General features: G+C 33.0%; 1 non-coding gene across 1 annotated transcript; it reads left to right on the forward strand.

Annotated features, from left to right (window-relative positions):
- The first annotated feature begins 4,690 nt into the window (after window positions 1–4,690).
- LOC128034434 (small nucleolar RNA R71) lies at window positions 4,691–4,797 on the forward strand. The gene has a single exon (XR_008190558.1). It is a non-coding gene; the product is annotated as a small nucleolar RNA R71 (small nucleolar RNA).
- Window positions 4,798–20,293: the final 15,496 nt, after the last annotated feature.

Raw genomic sequence — 20,293 nt, forward strand, 5'->3', positions numbered from 1 at the left:
TACCAGTATTCAACACATAAGCAAGATAAGCTTCACATCCTTTTCTCATGTACTTCTGAACAGACATGAATGAGATCACCATAGGTAATTTATTCGGCTCTTCTGCTTCAACCCAAAGAATTTCACCATTTTCACACTTCAATTCAATAATTTTCTGTCTACAATTTACCTTGGCATCATGCAATATCAACCAATCCATCCCCAAAATAACATCAAACTCATTAAATGGTAACAACATCAAATTAGCTGGGAAACAGTGACTTTGAATCATCAAAGGACAATTCTTGCAAACCTTATCGACTAAAACATATTTGCCTAAAGGGTTTGATACTTTTACCACAAATTCAGCGTTTTCAACAGGCAAATTTTTATTAGATACTAAATTCACACATACATATGAATGAGTAGACCCAGGGTCAATCAAAGCAACAACATCAATATCATAGAGAGAGAATGTACTAGTAATCACATCGAGAGATGATGCATCCTCACGAGCACGTATGGCATAGGCTCTGGCAGGTGTTCGAGGTTTTGGTCTTGTAGCTGTACCCTTCATTACACTTTTACCATTATCTCTAGTTCTGGTGTTTCTCGGTGGTCTACCTCTGCTGACAGTATCACTCGATCTAACATTTTGAAATTTTTCTTCTTCAATTTTCTCTGGGCAATCTTTAATATAATGTTGTTAAGAACCACACTTGAAACAAGCTCGACTAATTAACCAGCATTCTCCAGGATGTTGCCTACCACAATGTTGACACTCTGGTTTACTAGGCTTCACACTACCCACACTTGATACCGACGTAGCTTGAGCTTCGGGACCCAAATACAATTTTCCCCGGTCTCGACGTTGATAACTAGTTGAAGTAGTCACTCGAGGATTCATCTTTAGACTTCTTTGACTGAGTTTGAAATGGTTTACTCATGGGCCACTTTCTTGTATCTCGGGCCTCCATCGCAGCTTTTCTCTTTTCTTTATTCAATTCTTCAGCCTTACAAGCTCGATCAACCAATACCACAAATTCCTTCAGTTCCAACATTCGAACAAATATCCTAATGTGTTCATTTAAACCATCATCAAACCTTTTACACATACCAGCTTCTGTGGGTACATATTCTTGGGCATATTTACTCAATCTAACAAACTCTCTTTCATACTCTGCCATAGACATTCGGCCCTACTTCAATTCGAGAAACTCCTTGCGTTTTTTATCAGTAAACCGTTGGCTTATGTATTTTTTTTTGAATTCATCCTGGAAGAAGTCCCATGTAACCCTTTCTTTCGGAACCACAGATACTAATGTTTTCCACCAACGATACGCTGAGTCTTTTAACAAAGATATTGCACACTTTAAACATTCTTCGGGAGTACAAGATAATTCATCAAATACCCGAATGGAATTTTCGAGCCAAAACTCCGCCTTTTGCGAATCATCATCTATATTAGCCCTGAAATCTTTAGCCCATGCTTTCAGATTTTGCCAACGGGAGGTTTACTTGATCTTACCAAGTCAACATTTTGTAGAGCTACGGGAACCAGTTGAGGAATAGGAAGGGGTGGAGGAGGTTGAACATTCAGATTTGCACGAACAAATTTTGTATACCAATTATTCATCATATGAAGGAAGGCTTCCCGACCCATATCCTGACTATGCGTCTCATGTCTACTTTCTTCAAGCGCGGTCCCTTGTGCAGGAGCTGACGCGTTACTCTCAACATCATCTGCTATACTTCGGTTAGGATCCATTTACTATATAAAACAAAATTTTAAATTGTCAGAAATCATCACACTATCACAATATATTTATGGCAATTATAAATAGACTTCTACACACATTATACTAATCCGAGAACTGGCTAAACCATAGCTCTGATACCACTAAACTGTAACACCTCTTACCCGTATTCATCATCGAAACAAAGTAAGAAGTGTTATCAAACGATCTGAAATATTTTTTTTACAAAATTTTTGACATAATTTCTTTTCATAAACATTCAATTCCTCCTGCAAATTCTCGAAACACAATTTCAAACAACTTCAATATTTCAACCAAATACAATTATATGTTCTGACACAATTTATCCATCCACAACATTCTAATTAATTTGTTAATAGTTTAGGGACACAATTTATCAATTAATATACACCAACATCAAATTAGCCAAATAATATTTTATACATTTATATATAAATTTATACCACATTACCTTAAGTCATCTATACATGCCATTTTTCAAAGTATTGGTTGCAAAATACCCAAAAGACGATGATGATAGTGTGGATGATATTCTGACCCTGTCCAATTCCCGAGCTGATTAATATTACTATAAAACAAGAAAAAAAATAAAGAAGAGTAAGCTTATAGCTTAGTTAGTGTATATGTAATTGATAAATAAATTTCTAGCATGAAACCATATATAATATAATTTTTTATCACACATAAATCTATTATCTATTCAATTTCCAGCAAACTGTTTCTCTGCATCACAGTCACTAAATTATTTTTATATGGAGCTACAAAACTCTAAATAAATATCTATAAATTTTTCCTGAAAATAGACTCATGTACCTTCTTACCATAAAATTTTCAGAATTTTTGGTTTAGCCAATTAGTACAGTTTATTCTCTCAATATTCCCTTATTTCACTTCTTGATACTTCTGACCTCTCTGCACTAAAAGTCAGTTATCTCTTAGTACAAAGTTCTAATGATGTTCTCACTTATTTATTTTAAAAATAGATTCAATAAGAAATTTAAGAATTTAAATTTCAAAACATAATTATTTTTGTACAATTTTTAGTGATTTTCTAAATTCAGAATGGAGGATTTCGAAATCATTCAGACCTTGTCTCACTAAAATTCCAATATCTCAAAATATATAACTTCTTTGGCCATTGTTTCTATTTTATGTGAAAATAGACTCATTAAGATTTACTTTCATGTCTTATTCAACCACTAACTCAATTTCTATAATGTTTCGTGATTTTTCAAAGTAACATTACTGTCACTGTCCAAATCTATTCTATTCCAACATCCCTCATTCACATAGCACTCTAACCATTTATTTTACAACAAAATACAAGACTTCAGCACTTCAGTCACTCTTTCGCAACTTATCATGTTCCAATCACATACTCATATCTCATTGAACATGTCGGTATAACAACAAATATTTGGGGTTTTTCACACAATACTACCCATGTTACTTTTATCATTTGATACACGTAATAGCCTTCACATAGTACTACACACGTGATCAAGTTTTACGGTTCACGTAGTAGCCTTCACATAGTACTACACACGTGACCAAAGCTTTTCAGTACACATAGTAGCCTTCACTTAGTACTACACATGTGACCATCATTTATCGATTCACGTAGTAGCCTTCACACAGTACTACACACGTGACGAAAGCTTCTCGGTACACATTGTAGCCTTCACTTAGTACTACACATGTGACCATCATTTATTGATACACGTAGTAGCCTTCACACAGTACTACACACGTGTTCATCGATACCTTATTCAAATCTTTACCATTCCGACAGTTCCACAAATATTATTACTTTCCAATAATTTACAATTTCTCCATAGCATATTATAATATCAATCTTTCCACTCAACTACATAACCAATTTAATAATTCGATTTAGATCACTTCAACCGTTACTTGCAGTTGGTATATCCATAAACCAAACTGATTTTAAACAAATCAACTATCAATTTCAAATTTCTAACTTTAACATAACTATTTCATATCCAACCCTTTCGCATATATTGTCACGAAATATAAAAAAAATAATTATAACAATGTATTAATTACATACAACTTACCTCGATACAAACTGTAAAGATTTTGGAATTTAATCCCCAATCTTCTCTTTTCCCCCGATTAAGGTTGACTTCTCGTCTTTCTTGATTATGAGCTTGACAAAGTGAAGAAACCCTAGCTATGGTGTCTTCCAAAATTTGGCAGCAACTAATGAAGATGAACATCATTTTTCCATCTTTTTCCTATTTTAATTCTTTTTTATTACCGAATGACTAAAATGCCTTTACTTAAAAAAAATCTATTTTACTAATCCTATGCCCATTTTTTTCCATCAATTAATTAATGGTCTAATTACCACATAAGGACCTCCAAGTTAAAATTTCATAACAGTTGGACACCTCTAACTTGTAGAACTCAACTTTTACACTTTTTACAATTTAGTTCTTTTGACTAAATTGAGTGCCCAAACATCGAAATTTTTGAACGAAATTTTTACGAGATTTTTTCGTGAAATTGTAGACCATAAAAATATAATTATAATAATATTTTCCCTCGTCAAATTTGTGGTCTCGAAACCACTGTTCCGACTAGGCCCAAAATCGGGCTGTTACATGGTGGTTGAGCTGCAGAATTATTAGTACAATTAGCGGTTAACTGTTTTATCATAGAGGAAATAGACGATACCTAACCTGATAATGAAGTGAGGGCGTCAACTTCATGAACTCTGGCTACACGTCTTCCTAAAGCTGTTTGATTTGTTGGCCATTGATAGTTATTACTCATGATCCTCCCGATGATCTCATAAGCCTCATTATAAGACTTTAGACAAATTTGCACCATTCATGAAAGCATCTACCATCAATCTTGTATGTGCATTGAGACCATTATAGAATGTCTCTAACTAGATACAATGAGGAATCTCATGATGAGAACACTTACGAAGTAACTCCTTGAATCGCTCCCAAGCCTCATACAAAGACTCGTCATCCAGTTGTTGGAAAGTTGTGATCTTGTTCCTTAACTTAGCGTTTTTGCTAGATGGGAAATAGTTAACCAAAAATCTCTCTGCTAATTCTTTCCATATAGATATTGATAAGGCAATGAATTGAGCCATGCTCGTGCTCGATCTCGCAACGAGTACGGAAAAAACTTCAACCTCAGTGCGTCACACTGGCTATCTTGAATGAATCACTCACCTCCATAAATAATCAAAGGTGGAGATGTGGATCTTCCGTGGGCCTACCACTAAATTGGCCTACTGTTTGTAGCAACACTAGTTTCAATTCAAACTGGGTTGCCTCAATATCTGGCCTTCTAATTCCTTGGTTTAAGTCACTGAAAAGTGGCCTAACCTATTGTCTGATGCATTGATCCCTATCATTGGCAATGAGGATAGGATTTCGTACTTGAACAGCTTCATTACCTTGGTTTTAATTCTGACACATGCCAGAAACTTAGCCATCGGTAGGACATTCAAGACCAGCACCCAAAACACGGTAACCCTAATGACATGTCATTTGTATCCTATATATTCCTAAGGTTAAAACAGGACTTCATAGTCATCGTACATCGTTGAATTTCCCTTGTTCATTACAAGATAAATTGTATAATAACATATATATATCGATTCATTTTCAATAAAATTCATATAATAACATTCAATTTAATGAACAATATACATAGTATAGTTCACATGAACTTACCTGGCTAAATTGTAGAAATACCAAAGTTCAAGGGCATTTTGGTAATCCATTTCCTCAATTTTCCACCCGATCTTAATCTAAATTAAGAATTTCATTCAATCCATTAATTTAGAAAATAAAAAAAATCAATTTTATGCAATTTACTCATTTTTGACATTTTTACAAAATTGCCCCTAAAGTTTTACTTTTATTCAATTTAGTCCCTGAGCCCAAAACATGCAAATTATCCATTTTTACCCAAAATTGAGCTTATAAAAATGTTCATGGTATCCAAAACAACCCATTCATGCAACAATTTCACATTAAATCCTTGAAATTTTATTATTTTAACAAATTAGCCCCTAATTGATAATTTCATCAAAAATTACTTAACAAAATACTTTTAATTATAAATAAACATTCCAAACTCATCATCTAACATAAGAAATTACAATATTCATCAATGGAAACATTCAAAATCTTTAACAGTTTGAAAATCGAAGGTACGGACTAGCTAGACCTAGTTGCAACGATCTCAAAAACATCAAAATTATTAGAAACAGATAGCTAAGGGACTTACATGCACACAAAAAAACATGGTCGAACCTCACTTCACCATAGCCAAGGCTTTCGATTGAAACAAAGAAAGCTTAATGTTGAAGATGGCCACTTTTGATTTATTCATACTTTATTAACCTTTTTACTTAATTAATAATAATAAATTAACTTATAAAACATTTAAAATTAAAAGGTTTTAAAGCATCCAACCGTCCCACTATCTTAGCTATGGGTAACTTACCCATTAAGGCCATTCAACTATAGTTCTTTAAGCAATTAACACCTTTAAACTAATATCGATTGACTTTTTCAACTTTTACAATTTAGTCCTTTCTAATTAATTAACCATCGAAACAATAGAATTTTTCAATAAAACCTTATTACCACCTTAATGACACTCCGTAAATATTTATAAAAATATTTATGGCTCGGTTTATAGAAATTAGGTCTCGATACCTCATTTTCTAAAACCACTTGACCTTAGGGTCATACCATTTGAACTTAATAAATCGCTTATATAACATAATTTATCAAATCAAAAACCTTTTTAAAACCATATATCACTTGTAAATATTAAATAATAATATTTACGAACCTACTCGTCAGATTTGGTGGCCTCAAAATCACTATTTCTGACACTATTGAAAAACAGGCTGTTAGAAAAACTCTTTGAAACGTTCAATGAGGGTTTTTGTTCATTCGTTTGCAATAGGGTGGACTACATAGAGGTTGGGACGATTCTGTTGCGGGTTTGATCGGCAGTGTGCAAAGGGGATTAAAACAGTAGTGGTTCATTCCTATTTTTTAGAGTACGAAAGGTATATTTTTCAAACTTTTTCTGCCCAATTTGTTCCTCATGCATGGGTTCTTAGTTTGGGCAGCCAGAATAATTTTTTCCTTGTGCCATGGGCCGTCCCAGTGATCCAACACCAACTTTATTACTAGTACACTATTTCCTATCTCTCTATGGTGTTGGCATTAATTTAACAATCTAATCACTAATGAAATCTTATTTATCGGGTAATCCTTTATTAACTGCTTAGTAGCGTCTCATTTGAAATAGACTCCCATTCTCACTCTATATTTTCCTTGAAAGGGTTTTTGTCTCAATGTTCACAAACTAGTTTTTTTGTGCTCTGGACACTATGTGTACTAGCCATTAACGTAGCCTAAGGCCTCGAATGATTCTGTTTAGACATATCTTTTCCTCAGATTTCCTGTAAGGCGAAGGTTTGACTTATAAAATCTATCGTCTTCTTAAATAATGAGTCGGGAAAGATCTGGTTACGCTACATTTTTTAATGTCTCGACTTTTTGACTTAGTTCATCCTTTTCCCTCTCACAACTTTACCATCTCTGAGTTCACTCAAACAGTACAACAAATTCTTTCAGCTCTAATACCCTTACAAGTTTTGAATGTTTTCGTTCAAGCCTCACTCAACATGGGTGCACATATCGATTTCTCAATGTTATTCATGTCAGGGTTACCCACCACTGATACGCTTCTTCTTTCCACAAAAATACAATGCATTTCAACGGTTTTCCAAAAGAACGCATCAATTCATCAAGCACTCTTAAAATGTCCTCTAGCGAGTATTCAGCTATTGCTGGATCATCATATTTCTTACCTTGGAATTTCCTTTTTTCCTCATTTAGAAGTTTTACGAATTAAGATCGATTAACATTTACCAAATTTGGGTTTTGAGAATAAAGGGGTGCCACAGGTGGCACAATAGGGGATGGAGGTTGTTTTCGCGATTTTGGAGCTAAAGGGGTAGCTCCAAGGTCTTGGGTGGTCTACTAAATTATCATTTGGAAGAAGGCATATCTTCCCTCATTCCCTAACACTTGCGGAATGAGTACTCTATAACAATTCCCTAATTGGAATCAGGAACATCACATTATAGTTACCAGATACAACATGATTTAATTCGACCATCATAATATATCCAAACAAAGTAAATATGGATCTGAAGACATTACACGATCACAAGTTATTATGGCATGTATTTTTAGACTCATTACGCACTACGTTTCAAAACCACATATTTATCTATGTTTACATGCCACTACCCTAGAAGATACAAAACTACCAACTTAAATGAATAGTGTGAGCCAATTGATTGATCCTTCCAAAATGTCAGTAACGATTATCTACAAAACAATCCACAAGAACTGGTAAGCTTACATAACTTAGCAAGGACATAGTATAACATTTAATCTAAATCAAATTAGACACAGTTCACATACTATTTGATTCAAGGTTACCAAAGTATAAACAAGGGCACGTAGGTGTATTTAGGGGTACCGAAGTACAAACAGGGGCAGGTATGTGCATTCAGGGGTACCGAAGTACAAAAAGGGGCACGTATGTGCATTCAGGGGTACCGAAATACAAACAGGGGCACGTATGTGCATTTAGGGGTACCAAAGTACAAACAGGGGCACGCATGTGCATTCAGGGGTACCGAAGTACAAACAGGGGCACGCATGTGCATTTAGACAATAATTATCTACAAACATATTAATTAAAGAACAACAATAAAATATTACAAACAGAATTTTATTTACATATTGAAATACTATGGACTTACCTTATATTTAATTCAGATGAACACGTAGGGACTGATCTCCTATTTTCCCTTTTCCACAATTATTATCTTTTTTATCCAAGTTCTGATCTAAATAATAATTAAATACAATATATTAATGTCATTCACATATCACATTCCATTCAATGCATATGACCCTTAACTTTACAATAATTACACATTTTCCCTAAAATTTAATAGCTTTTGCAATTTAGTCCTCTAACACGAAATTAATCAAATTAACCATTTTCTCAAGTTAACAATCACAACCGAATAATCTAGGACCTTAAATAGCCCCAATAATATTGCTAAATCGCCATCAAACCTTGAAATTATGATATTTTAACAATTTAATCCTTAAATCAAAATCTAACAAAAGTCACTAACCAAAGCAACTAAATACCACAATCAAAACTTCAAACACATAGTTATCACTAAAAACATTCAAGTTTTATCAGTGGCAACTTCTAAAAATTTTTAACAGATTTAGAAACAAAGGTACGGGCTAGTTAGACCTAGTTGCAAAATCTCAAAAAACATAAAAATAACAAGAAACGGGTGAAACACTAACTTACATGGAAGAATTAACCTTACCGAAACTTCCAAGCGTTGAATGGAGGTTTCCTAACTTGGTTTTTAAGTGGTAATTTCCGCTAAAGAAGATGATCATCTTTTTACCATTATTTTACTTATGTTTAATATATTAAATTATGAATTTACCTTTTATATAACATACATATTAATCCAATTCTATCCCTAAACCGTCAAACACTTAATAACAAGGGTTTAATTACTACATAGGTCTTCCCTCTTGTGATGATTAAGCTATTAGATCATCTAATTTCCATAATCAGCAAGTTTTACACCTTTTACAATTTAGTCCTTTTTCTTTAATTAGTTATCTAAACGTTAAAATTTCATAACCAAAATTTAATACGACTCTAATGAATCCGTAAATATTCTATAAATAATATTTATGAGTCGACACAGTGGAAATTTGTGGTCTTGAAACCACAAATCCTTAATCCTTCACATGTGATTCTTCATAATGAAATTGAATTATAGCCAAGTCTGACGTATTTTGAAGAACCAATGAAAATTTTGGCTTCGGAAGTCAAAGAACTTCGACATCGGCATGGTACTGAGGATGCAACCTAGGAAATAGAGGACTCAATGAAATTAAAATATCAAAATCTATTCTTAGGTAACAATTTCGAGGACAAAATTTCCTAAGGGAGAGAGAGCTATAATTCAATTTCATTATGAAGAATCACATGTGAAGGATTAAGGATTTGTACCATATCAACATTGAAACGTGGAACACAATATGAATTTCTCAAGTTCAAGAGGTAAAGCTAATCTGTAAGCTACAAGACCGATTCTTTCAGTAATCTCGTAGGGCCTGATAAATCTTGGACTCAACTTTCCTTTTTTGCTTAATCATAGCACTTTCTTCCATGGAGAAACTTTTAAGAACATTCGATCGACAACAGTAAATTCTATATCTTTTCTTTTCAAATCCGTATACGAATTTTAATGATTAGATGGAAACTTTAAACAATCTCAAATAATTTGAACCTTGTCTTCAGTTTCTCAAATCAAATCAATCCCTACCATTTTAGGTTCGCTCAGCTCAAACCAATACGATGATGTTTTACATTTTCTCCTATATAAAGCTTCAAACGGTGCCATTTTAATATTGAACTGATAACTATTATTATAAGTGAACTTAGCTAACGGTAGATATTTTTCCCAGTTACCCTCAAACTCGAGTATACAACATCGTAGCATGTATTCCAAAATCTGTATTATTCATTCTGATTGCCCGTCCATCTAAGGATGAAACGCTATACTAAAATTGAGTTTAGTGCCCAAAGCCTCGTAAAGTTTATTCCAAAATCTCGAGGTAAACCTCGAATCACGATAAAAAATAATAGATGTCAGAACTTTGTGTAAGCTTACAATCTCTGAAACATATAATTTTGCTGGCCTTACAAGTGAGTAATCTGTTCTAACTAGAATAAAGTGGGCCGATTTAGTCAATCTTTCAATGATCACCTAGATAAAATCTTTTTTTTCAGAGTTAAAGGCTAACCAGATACGAAATCCATCGTGACTCTCTCCCACTTCCATTTAGGAATCATAATAGGCTGTAATAATCCCGATGGCACCTAATGCTCTGCTTTTACTTGCTGACAAATCAAACATTTAGCTATGAACTCATAAAAATCACATTTCATACCCGACCACAAATATAGCTGTTTCAAATCACAATACATCTCTGTGCTACCCGGATGAATGGAATATGTACTGCTGTCAACCTCTGATAGAATATCACATTTGGAACACAAATTCTATCACGGTAATGCAATGTACCATTATCACCAATACTGTATTCAGTAGTCAAATTATCTTGAACCAAGTTTAATTTCATTATCAACTTCGAATTGTCATTTTGTAACTGCCTTCTTGTAGAAAGAAGGATTTAGTCCTTAATTTCGCCAATATAGAACCATCGACAATTAGAGCCAAATGAGCGTTCAATGCTCGAAATGCAAACAATGATGACTTTCGGCTAAGTGTATCCGCAATCGCATTAACCTTTCTTGGATAATAATCAATAACCAAATCATAATCTTTCAGTAGCACTAACCAACGTTGCTGTTTCAGATTCAGTTCCTTCCGGGTAATTAGATATTTTAAGCTTTTGTGATCAGTATACATGTGACATTTCTTGCCATATAAATAATGCCTCCATATCATCAAAGCGAAGACTATCGTTGCCAGCTCAAGATCGTGAGTAGGATAATTTCTTTCATGCTGCTTTAACTATTGAGAAGCATAAGCTACTACTTTCTCTGACTGCATTAACACACAACCTAAACCATTGAGAGACACATCACTGTAAGCAACATATGTCGTCCCAGATTCAGGCTGAGTTAATACTAGAGCTTTTGTTAACATGTTTTTCAGTTGATCAAAACTCTGTTGACACTTATCAGACCAAAAAAAATTGACGTTTTTTACAATAACCTAGTCATAGGTGAAGCAATGATTGAGAAGTTTTTAACGAATCGCCAAAATAATATCCGGCTAATCCCAAGAAACTTTGAAGGTTAGAAACATTTTTTTGGAATTTTCCAATCAACAATCGTAGATAATTTATTCGGATCAACCGTGATTTCATCACAGATATAACATGTACAAGAAAATCAACTTCTCGTATCCAAAATGCACATTTGTTGAATTTCGCATATAGGTTTTTTTCACGCAAAGTTTAAACAAATGTTCGGCATGGTTTGACTCATTAAGTGAATAAATTAGAATGTCATCAATGAACACCACAACAAACCGATCTAAATATGGTTGAAATACCCGATTCATTAAATCCATGAATACCACAGGAGCCTTGGTCAAACCAAATGGGATCACTAGAAATAGGTACATCTTGCTCTTTAACTCGTAGCTGATAATATTCAGATCTCAAGTCGATATTCAAAAACACTATAGCTTCTTTTAACTAATCGAACAAATCATCAATACCAGGTAACGACTATTTATTTTAATGGTGGCTATATTTAGCTGTCGATAATCTATACATAGTCTCATTGACCCAAATTTTTTCTTCACAAACAAAACTAGAGAACCCTAAGGTGACAAACTCGGTCGAATAAATCCACGATTGAACAACTCTTGCAACTATACTTTTAACTCTTTCAATTCTGCCATCCTGTATGATGTTATCAAAATTTGAGCTGTTCCAGGCACAAGTTCGATCATAAATTCTACTTTTCGAGTTAGCAGCAACCTAGGCAATTGTTCAAGAAAAACATCAGCATATTCTTTGACTATCTATACTTGTTCCACTTTTGACTCAGCCACTTTCGAATCAAGAACATAAGCTAAATAAGCTTCGCATCCCTTTTTAACCAATTTCAGAGTTGATAGTGCTGAAACTACATTTGTAACACAATCAACCCCATCTACACTAACACAAATAAATTCACCATTCGGATGCTTCAAACTAACTTGTTTCCTTCGGCAACTCACTATTGCATCATGCTAAGACAACCAATCCATTCCCAGAATGAGATCAAAATCATCAAAAGGTAACAACATCAAACTAGTAGGAAAATCGTAACCCCTAACTTTCAGTGGACACGATTTACATATCTAATTAACTAAAACTCACAAACCCAGTGGATCTGTTACTTTGATAGTATATTCAGTGAACTCAACAGGCAAATTCTTTTTGTCTACCAATGCAGTGCATATATACGAGTGAGTTAATCCGGGACCAATCAATGCATATACATTACTATCAAAGAGAGAAAAAATACTCGCAATAACATTTGGGGTAGTAGCTTCCTCAAGAGCCCTGATTGTATAAGCTCTAGCTGGTGTTCTCGCTTTAGATCGTTCATTCATCTCACTATTCTTTCCTCGACCAGAAGTAGTATTTCTAGCATTTCCAAATCATCTACCTCTCTGTGAGGTTGCTTCAGGCTTGTTTATTTGATTACCAAAATCATTCTGCCTTTTTGGACTGCAACACCCTAACCTGTATCTGTCTCCAAATTAGGGTTATGAGACATTACCTAACATAGCACAATTCAGAACAGACATTTATTACAAATCCAGTTTAGTAATTTAAAACTCATCAGAACACTTATCTTAATCAGTTTTGAACTTAAATCTACTATATTACTTTCATTGGCATATTTTAAAAATTATTCAGATATATATATGTCATTACACATCATATACCGGACATATAATAACTATTTATCATAAGCTAATTATCAAACATCTCATTTTATAATCTAAGCATGGTCACATATTAAAATCAATTATTAACCACACAAAATGCAATTTTGGTTATCATACAATATGATCGAATATATTAATGGTTATTAACAAACATGATACGCATTCATATCCAAACAAAATGAATCATAACTCAATTTAGGTATCACTCATTTATGCGGCATTGATTTCATTTAAACTAACATGATTTAAAACTAAACTTACTTCTTTCTTAATCACCAAAACCATGCGCATATGACCTTGATATCTTAAGTCATTTTAAGCACAAATAACAACTACAATTATTCATAGTTCACATGCCAGTTTTTTTATATGCTTTAGTATGTGCCAAAATTTTATTGACCTTATCAAGCTAAATTGTTTCTTATTCGATCATTTTATATAACATTCAATACATAATATATATTTAGATAAATATACCATAAACCAAATATCATGCTTATCTTTATAGTTCCAACGCCTTATTCATATATACAAATACACTTGCATTATCGGAGAAACTAAACCTCAAACGTTAATAAACCACATCAACTTCATTTCATCTATATGCCATTATAAACCAATTACTAAACTAACCACATATACAATTTGAATCTTATACCAAACTTATTTATTTAACTATTTTAATTCATCACATATCCGAATACACAAGCACATTATAACCAATTTTGTAGCACCCCATAAGGCTGAACATGCACAAATTATTACATATCATATAACCTAACTAATGACTTACCATCTCACTTATATTTTCAAATCCACACATCAAGACTTATACCTAGCATAAACCATGACTTATTTCAAGCACTCATTAGCAAAGCATATCCACAAAATTACACATAAACTCACCTTGACCGAGATCATACACACAAACATAAACATAGCAACCATGTTTCACATATAATAAGCCAAGGCTAAATTGCTAAAACCAAACACATAAAGCACTTGATCAAGAACTCATAAAAATCGAGCCTAATCCTAATGATCAAAGACAGGCCATTTTCACATGGCTATATAAATACAAGTCCCAAAATCAAATACTTCAACTATGCTATACATGCCATAAGCCCAAATTCAACTTAGTAAAATATAGAAAGAAACAGTCAATAGTGTGATAGACTTCGCTGACGATCCCCGAGCTCGTAACGACTTCAAAATCTATAAAATAGGGGTAAACAAGAACACACACAGTAAGCTATTTAAGCTTAGTAAGTCATAAGCAAAAATATATATATCAAGCCTTGTATATTAACACTATGTTGACAAAACAAAATATACATGTTCTTCAAGTACAAGGTTATCATTTAAATCTCTCATACACATACCATATGGATAATTTTACAAATATACGTGAACTTATTCAAATCTCACTATTAAAATCACATATATCACATTTGGCTGAATATACACAATCACATATGCAGTTATAACTTTAACATTTATACACTCAATTCAACAACCGACTTACCTTATTTTCTCAACTTGGTATAAGTACATACCTCAGCCTTTTAATTTGATTTCACATTTGGTCTTCACTTAACATTGCCCGTTGAACCATTCAGAATTAAAAAGGATACGCGAATAGTTAGAAGCTCGTACAATGCCAACATCCCAAACGTGGTCTTACATGTAATCACATATCGATGCCACAGTCCCAGACAGGGTCTTACATGAAACAAATACGATGCCAATGTCCCAGACATGGTCTTACATGTAACACAAGTTGATGCCAACGTCCTAGGCTTGCTCTTACACAATAACATATATCGGAAATCCTATGTCATGACATATGTATCCTATCTATTCGTAGGGTTCGTACGAGACTTTCGGACATTGAATCTCGATCGGATCAAACTCGAAATATAGCTCCTTTGCTCAATACACATTCGTCCATACACAAATATATTAAAAAAATTCCATTCATCATGTAACATTTATATATTATCAAATTTAACGACATTTATATGCTTATAAACTTACCTTGGATGTTGTCGAACAGTTAAATTAACTATTCGTCTACTTTCGATTTCCCCCAATCTAATTCTGTTTTCTTCCGTTCTTGATCTAAATAAATTCAAATTTAACTAAATTAAACATACATTCATTCAATTTAATCCAACAACACATAAATGGGCAAATTACGATTTTTTCCCTGACATTTTACACTTTTTGCAATTTAGTCCTTATTGCATAAAACACAAAATACATAAAATTTGCATATACTATGCTTAGGCTTAATATTCACAAGTCCACATATTTCATTTTCTTCAGATTTTAGTCCTCAAAGTATTATTTTCACAATTTAGTCCAAATTACTCAAATTCATCAAAAAACCCAAGACAAAACATGTTAATCATTCACATATCTTTAATATTTTATCATCAAACAACAAAAAATCACAAGCTATCATCAATGGCAAAACAAAAAATCATCATAAATTTCAAAAATTAAAACATGGTCTTTGAAGATAACTTAGCAATGATCTCAAAAACGTAAAAATTATCAAAAACCAAAACCAAAACATACCTCAATTTGCTTGAACAAAGGCTGAATACCTAGCTTGTTCTTTTCTTTTTCTATTCTTTTACATTCGGCTAGGAGAAATAAAAATAAAAAGATGATAATGGCTTTCTTTAATTTATGTTTGTTTTATTATAACATTATAATATGTTATTATTATTTTAACTTTTATTTTAATATATAAAACCATATATTATCAATATGTTGTCCACTACCTACTATTATTGGCTAAATTACAACATAAAGCCTCCAAATTATAAATACAACAACAATTAGACACTTTCTTATTTAACCATGAAATTTTCATTTCACTCGATTAAGCCTTTTTCTCAAATCAAGCACACAAAAAATAAAATAAATTCACGAAACTTACACACATGTAAATTCACACATAATTAACACATAAACCAGTATTCAAATTAGGGTCAAAATTGGGTTGTTACATGGACAATCATGAAGGAAATGATCAGTAGATCCACAACGGAAACAAGCTCCCGACTTTGATCAACACTCACCAAAATGCCTTTTGTTGTAACCATCACAAACAGGAACGGTTCTCTCAACATTTCTTACACTTCTGACACTAGCCGCTAGAGAATTAATAGACTTAAAATTACTTTGCCTTGGTTTATCTCTTCTAGTGAACTATAAACCGGTAGCCGATTGACTTGTCTCATTTCTAAATTTCTTCGATGGAGACGTTTGAGAAGGCCTAAATGACCCTGTTTTGTTAAAATCTTGAAATTTCAAATCTGAGTGTTGTTTAGTTTTGCAAATTTCTTTAATTTTTTGGGCTCTTTCTAAAAGTTCTACAAATTCTTGTAACTTTAATGCTGCCACAAACATACGAATATCATCATTCAACCCGTCTTCAAATCTAATACACATTTCTTCTTTACTTAACACTATATTAAGGGCATACTTGCTTAACTATACAAATTCCCGTTCATACTCAACTAGAGACTGATTCCCCTGTTTTAATTTAAGAAGTTCTTTCTTTTTCTTGTCAATAAACAACCAAATTACATACTTCTTCTTGAATTCCATCCAAAAAAAATCCCAATTAATGCGATCATTTGACGTCATCGTGCTCAAAGTGTCCCACCATAAGTATGCTTCATCTTTTAACAACGACATAACACATCTCAAACAATCTTTAGGAGTGCACATCAATTCTGCAAAGACTCTCTTCGTATTCATTAACTAGTTCACGACTTTTATAGGATCATGATAAACCTTACCTCTAAACTCTTCCGCTCCAAATTTTAAGATTCTATGTATGGATACTCGAGTAACTATCACAAGTACAGGATTTTGAGGACCTAGGGGTGTCGGAGGAGGCACAGTAGGGGCTGGAGGTGGCGGAGTTGCAAGATTTGCTTGCTTGAATTCATTGAACCATTGGTTCATCATTCTGAGAAACACATTTTTCATTTCATCACAATAGGTGGAATTGACAAACTATTTCTTGCTTCAAGATTTGAAACTTGAACATTACTTTTAGCTTTGTTAAGTACAACCCAATTTCACTCAATGGACATCTTGAATCAATAAGAAAATACAATATTAGAGCGGATCAAAAGCATCACACTATCACAAGGAATATGTGGCATTTATATACTAAACACTACTTCGCTACATTAGTCCTAAAATCAACTAAACTATAACTTTGATGTCAATAATGTATAATCCCTAACCCGTCTATGTCGCTGAATTAAGGTTACAGAGCATTACAATACAATCTGGAAATATTTATCAATATAAAACTAAAATGGAGCTTTAGAGGCCCTAAAAATAGCTTTGAGACAAATTGAGACAAATTGCAAACAAAATAAATGTTTTAATAAAAAATTATAAAAAATAGAAAATAGGGTTCACACGGCCATGTGAAAACACCCTAGGTAATTTAAATTTCAAACTAGGGACACACGACCGTGTCCCCACCCATGTAACTCACTGAGCTACCCTAGACGCCCGTGTGCTAGGCCATGTAACTCACTGACTTGAAACACTAAGAACCTCTTAAATGACCTACGGTTCTGTCGCTAGGCCATGTGTGTCACATGGTCATGTAACAACCTGTGTCCCAGGCCATGTGCATCAAATTTGACCCAAAACTCATGTCCTTTTTAAGACTAAACCACACCTATTCAACCACTCCAATTATACAGACATTCAAAAGAGCTAGGCACTACAACAACATACGTAAATATACCAAATCAATTTATATATATCATCCAACCAATATACCATTCAAAGTCACCACATTTACATACTGAACAATTAATGACAAAAATCCTCAAAAGACCTCTTTTGTAAAACATTAAGCAAATACGTATTGTACCATGATTAAATCCATTTCATTCGACAAGAAACCATCAAAGTGTTCATCTATGAAATATAAGCATACTTGTTTCATCCATACAAAATATGCCCTAAACAAAACATATATCTCATTCTTAAACTACAGCTATCAACATTTCAAAACCACATATTTATCTATGTATACCTGCAACTACCTTAGAAGATACAAAAAAATACCAACTTAGATGGATAGTGTGAGCTGGTTGATTGATTCTTCCAAAATATCAGCAGCGATTATCTACAAAACAATCCATAAGAACCGGTAAGCTTAAATAACTTAGTAATGACATACTATAACATTTAATCTAAATACAACTAGACACAGTTTACATACTATTTGATTCACAGTTACCAAAGTATAAATAAGGGCACATATATGCATTCAGGGTACTGAAGTACAAACAAAGGCATGTATGTGCATTTAGGGTATTAAAGTACAAACAGGGGCATGTATGTGCATTTAGGGGTACTGAAATACAAACAGGGGCACGTATGTACATTTAGCAGTATCGAAGTACAAGCAAGGGCACGTATGTGAATTTAGGGTACCAAAATGTAAAGAGGGGCACGTATATGCATTTAGAGGTACCGAAGTACAAACAGGGGCACGTATGTCCATTCAGACAATAATTATCAACAAACATATTAATTAAATATGAACAATATAATATTACAAGTAAAATTTTCTTTACGTATTAAAATACTATAGACTTACCTACTATTTAACTCCGATCAACATACAGGGACAAATCTGCTATTTTTTTCCTCAGTTATTGTCTTTTTATCCAAGTTTTGATCTATATAATTATTAAATACAATATATTAATCTCATATACATATCACATTCAATTCAATGCATATGACCCTTAACTTTTTATTAACTATACATTTTCCCTAAACTTTGATAACTTTTACAATTTAGTCCTCTAACCAAAAAATAATCAACTTAACCATTTCCTCAACTTAACAATCATAGCCGAATAATCTAGGTCGTTAAACAGTCCCAATTACACTTCTAAATCACCATCAAATCTTGAAACTTTGACATTTTAACAATTTAATCCTTAAATCAAAATCTAACAAAAATCACTAACCAAATCAACCCAATACCACAATCAAATATTCAAAAACATATTTATCACAAAAAACATTCAAGTTTCATCAATGACAACTTCTAAAATTTTTCAATAGATTCAAAAACAAAGGTATGGGATAGTTGGACCTAGTTGCAACAATTTCAAAAACATAAAAATTACAAGAACCGGGTGACAAACTCATGTACATGCAAGTATTAACCTTGACGAAACTTCCAAGCCTTCAATGCAGGTTTTCCAACTTGGTATTTAGGTGGTAATTTCCACTAAAGAATTTGCTTATCTTTTTACCATTATTTTACTTATGTTTAATTTAATAAATTACAAATTTACCATTTATATAACATACATTTTAAGCCAATTTTATCCCTAAACCGTCCAACACTTAATAAAAGGGTTTAATTGCTACATAGGTCCTCCCTCTCATGATGGTTAAGCTATTATATCATCTAATCCCTATAACCAACAAGTTTTACACCTTTTACAATTTAGTCTTTTTTCTTTAATTAGCTATCTAAATGTTAAAATTTCTTCACCAAATTTTGCTACAAATCTAATGAATTTGTAAATATTATATAAAAAATATTTACGAGTCGACGCAACAAAAATTTCTTGTCCAGTGACCAAAACATCCTCCTATTAATATTTTCCCACCACCATCAGACCGCCGTTCCTCCATAGTTGGACCAACGTCGCCGCCGTTGCCGATGACAAAATTTTTCCTTTTTTATTTGTCATTCTTTTGCCTATTCCTTAGTGACTAAAACTAATTTTTTTCTTTCATTTATTCAATTAGTTTTAGATCACTCAAACATCGATCTCATTCCATTCTCGATCCTTCAATCATCTCGTATTAAATCAAGTATAAGTAAGGTTGTTCGATT

This window comes from Gossypium raimondii, chromosome 10, assembly GCF_025698545.1.
Source record: "Gossypium raimondii isolate GPD5lz chromosome 10, ASM2569854v1, whole genome shotgun sequence".
Lineage (NCBI taxonomy): Eukaryota > Viridiplantae > Streptophyta > Magnoliopsida > Malvales > Malvaceae > Gossypium > Gossypium raimondii.